A 10,746-nucleotide genomic window follows, 5' to 3' on the forward strand; every position below is an offset into this window, starting at 1 on the left:
GTAACTTTACATACATAGTCATTATGATAGGGAATTTCTAAAAAGTACCTCAAATTTAGTTTTTATGCCCCACCTACGATAGTAGAGGGGCATTATGTTTTCTGGTCTGTGCGTCCGTTCGTCCGTCTGTTCGTTCGTTCGTTCGTCTGTTCGTTCGTCCGTCTGTCCCGCTTCAGGTTAAAGTTTTTGGTCAAGGTAGTTTTTGATGAAGTTGAAGTCCAATCAACTTGAAACTTAGTACACATGTTCCTTATGATATGATCTTTCTAATTTAAATGCCAAATTAGAGTTTTGACCCCAATTTTACGGTTCACTGATAGAAAATGATAGTGCAAATTTCAGGTTAAAGTTTTTGGCTTCAGGTTAAAGTTTTTGGTCAAGGTAGTTTTTGATGAAGTTGAAGTCCAATCAACTTGAAACTTAGTATACATGTGCCCTATGATATGATCTTTCTAATTTAAATGCCAAATTAGAGTTTTGACCCCAATTTTACGGTTCACTGAACATAGAAAATGATAGTGCAAATTTCAGGTTAAAGTTTTTGGCTTCAGGTTAAAGTTTTTGGTCAAGGTAGTTTTTGATGAAGTTGAAGTCCAATCAACTTGAAACTTAGTATACATGTGCCCTATGATATGATCTTTCTAATTTAAATGCCAAATTAGAGTTTTGACCCCAATTTTACGGTTCACTGATAGAAAATGATAGTGCAAATTTCAGGTTAAAGTTTTTGGTCAAGGTAGTTTTTGATGAAGTTGAAGTCCAATCAACTTGAAACTTAATATACATGTGCCCTATGATATGATCTTTCTAATTTAAATGCCAAATTAGAGTTTTGACCCCAATTTTACGGTTCACTGAACATAGAAAATGATAGTGCAAATTTCAGGTTAAAGTTTTTGGCTTCAGGTTAAAGTTTTTGGTCAAGGTAGTTTTTGATGAAGTTGAAGTCCAATCAACTTGAAACTTAGTATACATGTGCCCTATGATATGATCTTTCTAATTTAAATGCCAAATTAGAGTTTTGACCCCAATTTTACGGTTCACTGATAGAAAATGATAGTGCAAATTTCAGGTTAAAGTTTTTGGTCAAGGTAGTTTTTGATGAAGTTGAAGTCCAATCAACTTGAAACTTAGTATACATGTGCCCTATGATATGATCTTTCTAATTTAAATGCCAAATTAGAGTTTTGACCCCAATTTTACGGTTCACTGAACATAGAAAATGATAGTGCAAATTTCAGGTTAAAGTTTTTGGCTTCAGGTTAAAGTTTTTGGTCAAGGTAGTTTTTGATGAAGTTGAAGTCCAATCAACTTGAAACTTAGTATACATGTGCCCTATGATATGATCTTTCTAATTTAAATGCCAAATTAGAGTTTTGACCCCAATTTTACGGTTCACTGATAGAAAATGATAGTGCAAATTTCAGGTTAAAGTTTTTGGTCAAGGTAGTTTTTGATAAAGTAGAAGTCCAATCAACTTGAAACTTAGTATACATGTTCCCTTTGATAAGATCATTCTAATTTTAATGCCAAATTAGAGAATTTATTCCAATTTCACAGTCCTTTAAACATAGAAAATGATAGTGTGAGTGGGGCATCCGTGTACTGTGGACACATTCTTGTTTATTATTATCTTTATTTAATATTAACTTTTGACCTCAGTGTTTATTAATTCTTTGATTTATTGATTGTCCTTTTTTGCCTCACAACTATAGCACAAGATGTCAATCATTAGAAGAACAATGCTGGACAAACCATTGCCAAAAAAATGCAAAAGGACAAAGAAGCTCATTTTCCCCCTTCCCAACAAAAGAAGATCTTGTTTTTTTGTTTTCATATTTCATTTTGGTGAAACAAAAGTTGAATATTCCATACCTCACATCTGGTGATAAAATGAAATGCTTTGACATAACCCCTTACGGTCGATTTGGTATTATTCTGTTGGTTGTTTGTTGGTTCACCTTGCTATATGGGTCATGTGATCTACTGCTACCACTTTGTTTTAGTTGTCTAATAATTCTTATATGATTTGCATATAAGGGAATACGTTGATATGATTGGTCGAGAGGACTTCCGGTAGTTGATCTTGAAGTTGGTAATTTTTCGATAGATGATGTTGACCGAACTTCTTTTCATAACCAATGTAAACAAGATAGCGGCGTTAATAACACCAACGTTTACAATATTTATTTTAACTGCACGTTAATTGTTAAATTAAATTATAAACACAAAAACATTCGTCTGAATGATAATAAGAGTTTTTGCAGTCTATTTTTTATTAGATAGTAAATTTTATTGAGTACATATTTTTGCGTTAACCAACAAATATATTCATGTGCCAGTCCTATTCAATGACATAATATACAATTTGCGTGTGATAGAGGAAACGAGTGTGGTAAAATATATTCCCTATTTCCAATTTTAAAGAATTTATTGGTGTATAAACTGGACCAAGTCACTCACAAACATATGTTTGTGAGTGAATCTATATAAAAAATTTTGTGGTCGTATATTGGTATGACGCATTGTCGTCGTCGTTGTCGTCGTTCAAAGACACACTGGTTTTCGCACTATAACTTTAGTTTAAGTAAATAGAAATCTATGAAATTTAAACACAAGGTTATGACCAAAAGAGGAAGGTTGAGATTGATTTTGTGAGTTTTGGTCTCAACAGGTAAGGAATGAGGGGCCAAAAAGGGCCCAAATAAGCATTTTTCTTGGTTTTTGCACAATAACTTTAGTATAAGTAAATAGAAATCTATGAAATTTAAACGCAAGGTTTATGAACACAAAAGGAAGGTTGGGATTGATTTTGGAAGTTTTGAGTAATTAGGGGCCAAAAAGGGGCCCAAATAAGCATTTTTGGTCCCGTTTCAATTTGGTCTACATTAAGGTCCAAAGGGTCCAAAACTAAACTTAGTTTGATTTGAACAAAAATTGAATTCTTGGGGTTCTTTGATATGCTGAATCTAAACATGTACTAAGATTTTTTATTATAGGCCCAGTTTTCAAGTTGGCCTAAATCGGGGTCTAAAATTTAACTTTGTTTGATTTCAACAAAAATTGAATCCGTGGGGTTCTTTGATATGCTGAATCCAAATATGTATTTAGATTTTTGATTATAGGCCCAGTTTTCAAGTTGGTCCAAATCGGGGTCCAAAATTAAACTTTGTTTGATTTCAACAAAAATTGAATATATATGGGGTTCTTTGATATATGCTGAATCTAACCATGTCATGCATGTATTTATATTTTTGATATTTGGGCCTGGTTATCAAATTTGTCCACATTAGGGCCTAAAGGGTCCAAAATTCAACTTTCATCAAAAATTGAATTCTTGGGGTTCTTTGATATATATGCTGACTCTAACCATGTATTTATATTTTGGATATTGGACCATAATAGGTAAATGTCCAAATTTAAAATTTTAAAGTTTTTAAGTTTAAGTTCCTAGCTATATAGACCACATTCATTCTGTGTCAGAAACCTATGTTGTGTCAACTATTTAATCACAATCCAAATTCAGAGCTGTATCAAGCTTGAATGTTGTGTCCACACTTGCCCCAACTGTTCAGAGTTCGATCCCTACGGTCGTACAAAGCTGTGCTCTGTGGAGCATCTGGTTTTCATTGTTGCTGATTATCTTGAAAACTATAATAGATAGAGAGAAACTTTAAATGCAAAGTTATTAACATTAAGCCAAAATTCTACAAATAAGTTCACATGTGTTTAAATCGTCAGTTGACACCAAAGGCTTATTGATAATTTCTAAGTATTATATTGCCTTGATTTTTTCATCACGACCTTCTATATACTTTGTTTTAAAGCTGATGCAATTTATTTAGTAGCAACAGTAGTATACCGGTGATCGAAAGTCATAAATCGATAGTCAACATCACACATCCGGGTTAATTACAAAGCAAAACCGAGGGAAACACATAAACTATTTCAGGGAAACGAAGAAACAACAGGAACACCGAAGTGCAACAAAAACAAACGCTAAAACACATAGAAACAAGATATTTTTGATAACAACTGCAATATTCTTGACTTGGTATAGGACATTTTAACAAAATAAAATGGTGGGTTGAATTCTGTTGTCAATATCTCATATCTCAGGCTTTATGACATGTTAAAAGATATGGCTAAAAAACTATGTATACGTGACAGAAATACAACACAAACTCACACACAAGAACATTCATAACAGAGAAACGCACAAACAAATAATATTATAGACGACACAGCATGCAAACCCCAGAACAGCAACGAACATATTCCATCAACGACCACAGAATATTAAAAACAGTGACGCGTTTACGTAACTAACATAAAATTTAAACTATTTTAAAATATTCATTAAAAAATGTATTTGTATTGATATTTTTCAGTTTTATTCTGAATATACCAAAGAGTTTTTCTTCTTGTTTTACTCCTGTCAATATGGATATCTGACACATGAAATAAGAAAAATGGACAAAATAAGCGAGAAAAATATATTTCCTTTTAACCCGAACCTTCATGAACAGAATGAGATCATTCCTATACAAATTGTCACTGAGTTTGAAACTGCTTATCCCTAAAAAGATAAACTTTTAAAGGCACAATTAGCCAAATCTGTCTTTATACATGAGCATGTGCTACTATAAATGAATGGAATGATAAAAAAGAAAAAAAAAAAAAACACAAAGAATTCTTTGTTCCAATTTGACTGCACTGCAACCTAAAAATCTACAAATTTTACATATAACTTTTTGATAACGATTTTTTAATCTATATATGAAAAAGTGTATATTTACTGTTTGACAAAGAATTATTTGTAAATAAAAAACAAATAATTGGTAGACGTTTCGTCCCCGAGGGTATCACCAGCTCAGTGTTGACATGAATATCAATAATGTGGTCATTTTTATAAATTTCCTGTTTACGAAACTCTGAATTTTTCGAAAAAACTAAGGATTTTCTTATCCCAGGCATAGTTTATTTTCGATTTATGAGTTTGACTGTCCCTCTGTTATCTTTCGTCATCTGTTACATTAGACGCATTTGGCGCAACTTTTTGGACTTCAACTTTGTACTAGTTTGGCTTTATAAATATTTTGATATGAGCATCACTGATGAGTCTTATGTAGACGAAACGCGCGTCTGGCGTACTAAATTATAATCCTGGTAACTATTGACACCACTGGGTCAATGCCACTACTGGTGGACGTTTCGTTCCCGAGGGGTACCACCAACCCAGTAGTCAACACTTCGGTGTTGACGTGAATATCAATTATGTGGTCATTTTTATAAATTTCCTGTTTACAAAACTTTGAATTTTTCGAAAAACTAAGGATTTTCTTATTCCAGGCATAGTTTATTTTCGATTTATGAGTTTGACTGTCCCTCTGTTATCTTTCGTCCCTCTTTTATAAAATATATGAACGTCACTGATGATTTTTATGTAGACGAAACGGGCGTCTGGCGTACTAAATTATAATCCTGGTAACTTTGATAACTATTTAAACCACTGGGACGATGCCACTGCAGGTGGACGTTTCGTCCCCGAGGGTATCACTAGCCCAGTAGTCAAGACTTTGGTTTTGACATGAATATCAATAATGTGGTCAATTTTATAAATTTCCTGTTTACAAAACTGTGAATTTTTCAAAAAACTAAGGACTTTCTTATCCCAGGCATAGATAACCTTAGCCGTATTTGGCACAGATTTTTTGAATTTTGGATCTTCAATACTCTTCAACTTTGTACTTGTTTGGCTTTATAGATATTTTTATATGAGCGTCAATGATGAGTCTTTTGTGGACAAAACGCGCGTCTGGCATACTAAATTATAATCCTTGTACCTTTGATAAGTATTCCTTTAACGCCTGCATAAAAAAATTGTCAACATAAATTTTATAGATGTTTCGTTGATTTTAATTTTGTCATCATAAATTAATATATTTTATTTTAGTCCTACTCTTGGAAGTCAACTGAAAATAACACATTGCATATATTATTGATTTTTTGGTTCTGATTCGAATTCGTCCTAGTCAAATATATACAGGATTTATTTGAGATATTAAAAGAAGTATGTATGTTGGTTAATACTGATATGAACATTCATTGAAATGTGATAATGTTTTACGAAATTCCAGTGTATTGTTTTGTGTCGTTGAATATCATGCTGCTCAACAAGGGCTAACAATTGGAACATTAAATTTTCATTTTATCATTTGATATCTTTGTCATAAAATAAGAATCGTTTAATTACAGTCAAATTGATTGTAAATATAAAAAAAAAAGATGTGGTATGATTGCAAATGATACAACTCTCCACAAGAGGCCAAATGACACAGAAATTAACGTCACAATGTCGAAAGTAGTAATACATATATTCAGAATTACAACTCGTTGTTTCCTGTGGTGAAATAGTATACATACATACATTGTACTATTCTCTCCTTCGTTTTCTATCTCGTGTTTTTTGACTGTTGTTTGTTTTTTGTTTTTTCCTGTTTGTTGCCATTAAATTGTCAGTTAGTCTCCAACTTTTAATATTCTCTCTCTTGTAATCAACTAAAAATAAGAGTGTCGGTTAAAATGAAATAAAATAAACAATTTAAGGCCGATTACTATTTATATGGTTTTGATTTAACATTGTCCTAAATAAGTGATGTTGATAAGCTTAAAATCAATATCTGTGTGTGAATTTAGAAATATATATATATTGCCCATGTAAATTAAGTTGTTTCATGTATAGCAGATTGGTTTTTTTTTCTATAGCATAAGTCACGTTTATTAATTGTAGACTTATATAAACACACTGATATCATCATGCATTTATTCTTTCGATACCCGGATAAACCTTATAAAAACAACTTGACTGTGTTACGTGTGAAAAAATCAAAAAGAGTATGATATATGAGCGCAGTTGATTTTCGGTTCGTTGTTATATTCATTCAATATATATTTAAATGTTGAACTATAATCGTACCATCTATTTATAGCAAGTTCAAACTCCAATTATGATCGTGAATGTCGACCAGGAAAGTGAAAAAAGCTCAGAAAAAAGTCGCATTAATTGCTTGCAGTCTTAGACCTGGTCTACAGCTGAACAACGACAATAAAATGAGTAAACAGGAAGCAGATGGAGGTAATTATTCTTATAAATTGATTGTTTTGATGCTGATATCACGTGATTTGTGTTAATTCTTGTTGATAATGCCTCGAGATAATGGTGGCACGGTAGTATTTCCTGGCCCATAGGGATAATGATAGCCTTTTTAGAATTTTCACCACTTTCTAACACTGCAAAAAAATCTACATTCACAGTTAACTGAAGTACTTTAATTTTACTATTCAGAAATGAATTTGAATATGTATCATGACCGTTTACTTTTTTTCTATTTTTAAAAACCTAAGGCCACTAGTACTTTTAGGTCTTTTATGGTGCAGTGAATACAAAATTTAAAAAAATTCCCAAAAATTCATTTTCATCTGTATGTAAAATTGTTTCATATTTTTCTATACCTGATTCATCACTCAGTTTGGGAATGTATGTTCAGATGATACTGTATTTTTTGTCCAATCACACTGTTTAGATACATTTACCTAAGTAGGGTACACAAAAGAGCAACCTAAATTCTGGATTGCAAATACTACCGTGCCACCTTAACCAAGACATAACAAACTTGAAACCAGTCATGGCACCTATGATGCATAGACTTCTTACTTTGGAACATATAACAATAAAGAATACTAGTCTGCACTCATTTCTTATCTTATCTTAAAAAAAATAATTAAACATTGCATCCCTACCCCATCTGGCAGATTTTCACTTTTTTTCATCTTACCATTTTTACTTAAAGAGTGAACAAAACCCAAATATATGATGTTTCAAATCAACACAGAAGTCAAACATGGTGATTCAGGAGGAATTATTGGATCGTCAACTCTGTTTATGGTTAATCTGACTGAAAGAAACAGTTTAAGCACCAAATCATGAAAACTGATATTAAAGTCCATTCCACATTTTACAGCATGCCTTATATTACTTAAACATTTCCAGATTATGAGGGTAATACAACAAGAGTCTTTAGATTGCAGTTAACTATTATTCCAAAATCTGTTTGACAATACATGTACTAGAATACATCTCTAAGTTGACTGTTTGTCCAAACATAATCGACCCTTAAAAGATATCTTTTAATAACCAAAAGGAAATATTTAATTTTCCCTCACTATTTTTTTCAAAGTATATGAAGAGATTGAGAGGTGAGCATTTGATCATGTTGATTGTTTATTGTGTAACAGTGTTGTTATATGCACATTTTCTTAAAATGTCATGTTCTCATATAAACATTTAAAAAAGTACATTTTAAACAAAACAATTGCTTACCATAGCTTAGTTGGGTAATTCTAAAGTCATAAGAAACCTCAAATTAAAAAAATAATGCATATGCTTTTTTTATAACTCAATGGATAGTTTTCATTATAAAACGTATGTACATATACTTTTTTCTGAAGAAAATTCTTTAATTTATTCATATTTAGATGAAGTTTACTTTATTTGAATTGCTTCCTTCCAGGAAACAATTCCCCGACATATTTTCCGTATGCAAAGTGACCTCAGTGTGACCCATCTCGTAAAAATCCGGTCATCGCAATACGCATGGATGTACTTAAAATAAACTATTATCTGAATTTACATGTTAAACACGTGCTCAACTTCCAAGCTTTTTTTGTTGATTTTTTGTCGATTGTTGACAAACAAGTGACAAGCGTTAAACTTCGGTTTCAAAACACGAACTTTAATTACCTGCCATTTTTTCACAACAACACTGACCGATTGAAAAAAAAAATGCCGATTATACGAAATTTACACGAAAAAAATGATAAATTCGTGCACAAAAGACTAAGTTTATAATATTTGTATGCATTGGTTCAAGAATTGGAAGAACATTATTTATTTGAGACGCGTAAGAATTAATCATTTCTCTTGAATTGACGGTTGTGTAAACAAGAAAACAAAATCTATTAAGAACAAACTCACAGCACCGTCGTTGGTACTTTTACAAGGGGAAAAGTCTAATCAATTAAGTTCTTGTTATAGTAGAATGATTGACAAACTAATTTGTTTCGAAAAGCCACATGTTTTGTAAGTTTTTTTTTATAACTTTGAATTGTTTTTTGTCGCTTTAAATTACGCTTTTGAAAAGAAAAAAAAGTGCAATATACTAGAGTGTTACATGTCAGTATTTACTAGTAATTGCCATCAATGATTTGTTAACGATTAGAAGTAAGAGGTCTAAGACGATTTGATTTTCTTAAAGTGTTATGTTCTCATATTAACATTTAGAAATTACAATGGAAACATCATGATAGCTTACCACATTCAAATGTATATATAATTGATCGAAGGGTCTTGAAAGTTCATATTAGCTTCAAAATCAATGCATTTAAGTTTTAAGCAAACCAAACGTGATCAACACTTAAGCCAATATAATTAATAAACAGTGATGAAATGAAGTTAATTTTTATTTTCCTATTTTTAGAACAAGTCGATACACAAAAGGGTGAGTATTTAATCGTAGAGTGCATTATAATGTAGTAAAAAAATCATTGAACTCAATAATTAACGCGAACCCTGTCATAAGTATAAAATTAGTTATATTGTGTGTTAGTGACCTCATACGATATATATGGGGTCAGTAATTCCATAGTGGATGAGAGCGACAAATGCCTCCGATAACAACTTGTTATTTTTTAAATTTGTTTTATGTATTTATTTCAATCGTCCCCAATAATTCTCTTCGTCTGTTGAAACCTTACATATTTCGTTTTTGTTTGAAAGGAAAGTAACTCTTACTTACACCAAACATATATTCATTTGTATATACAAAAACAAAAAATGCCGACAGTAACAACTTGATATCTGTAAGTATTTTTATGGATTTAATTCAATCGTAATTTCCTAGGGTAGTAACTTATTACTAAATCCATATGGTACGTAACCCTAAACTGTAACTAACTTAATATTTGTAGGATACCCTATACCAAGTATGTACAATCACCACATGTAGTCCTTTAACCAATCATATCCCTATAAAATATATAGGAGGTAAGATAATGTATTTGAAATGTCTACGTAGAAAACAATCGAGGTAATTATATTTATTAAATTTACAGTTTGAGAAGTATTATTATTTAATTTACCCTTTCGTTTGAATTGACTGGTTTTTTCAGCTAAGAAAAACAGCACTGTGCATGCTGTGGGTACAAATTTTTCAAGGGGGAAAAAGTCAAAACTTTATATATATTGTCATAGGAGAATGATTGATTAACTGTCTGGTTGCGTTAACCAATATTTTCTTGTGGTCAATATTGTTATGCAAGTTCTATTCTATACTTTTAAATTGGTTTGTATCGTTTTGTCTTACCTTTTATCTGACAAAATAAAGATTGTTTTGGTACATGTCTGCATTAAAAAGTACTTGCTTGTTACATCAGACGTGAATGTAGAAAATAATACTCCCTTAACTCGAAACTGTAAACTGTCGATGTTTAGATATGTTCCATATGGCCATGTTATTAAAGGGGACCTCAATATCGTCCAGGACCGAGAGGTTAAAAACGTTTTGAAGAAAGGACCAAAATATTGTCCATCCAAAATAGGTTGGAAAGTTTCCTCGTTTAATATAAATGAGTGTAAACGGGGAAAATCTGATAAAAAAATTATCTTGATTCTTATTTAAATAAATG

The sequence above is a fragment of the Mytilus galloprovincialis genome, chromosome 11, assembly GCF_965363235.1.
Source record: "Mytilus galloprovincialis chromosome 11, xbMytGall1.hap1.1, whole genome shotgun sequence".
NCBI classification, from domain to species: Eukaryota; Metazoa; Mollusca; class Bivalvia; order Mytilida; family Mytilidae; genus Mytilus; species Mytilus galloprovincialis.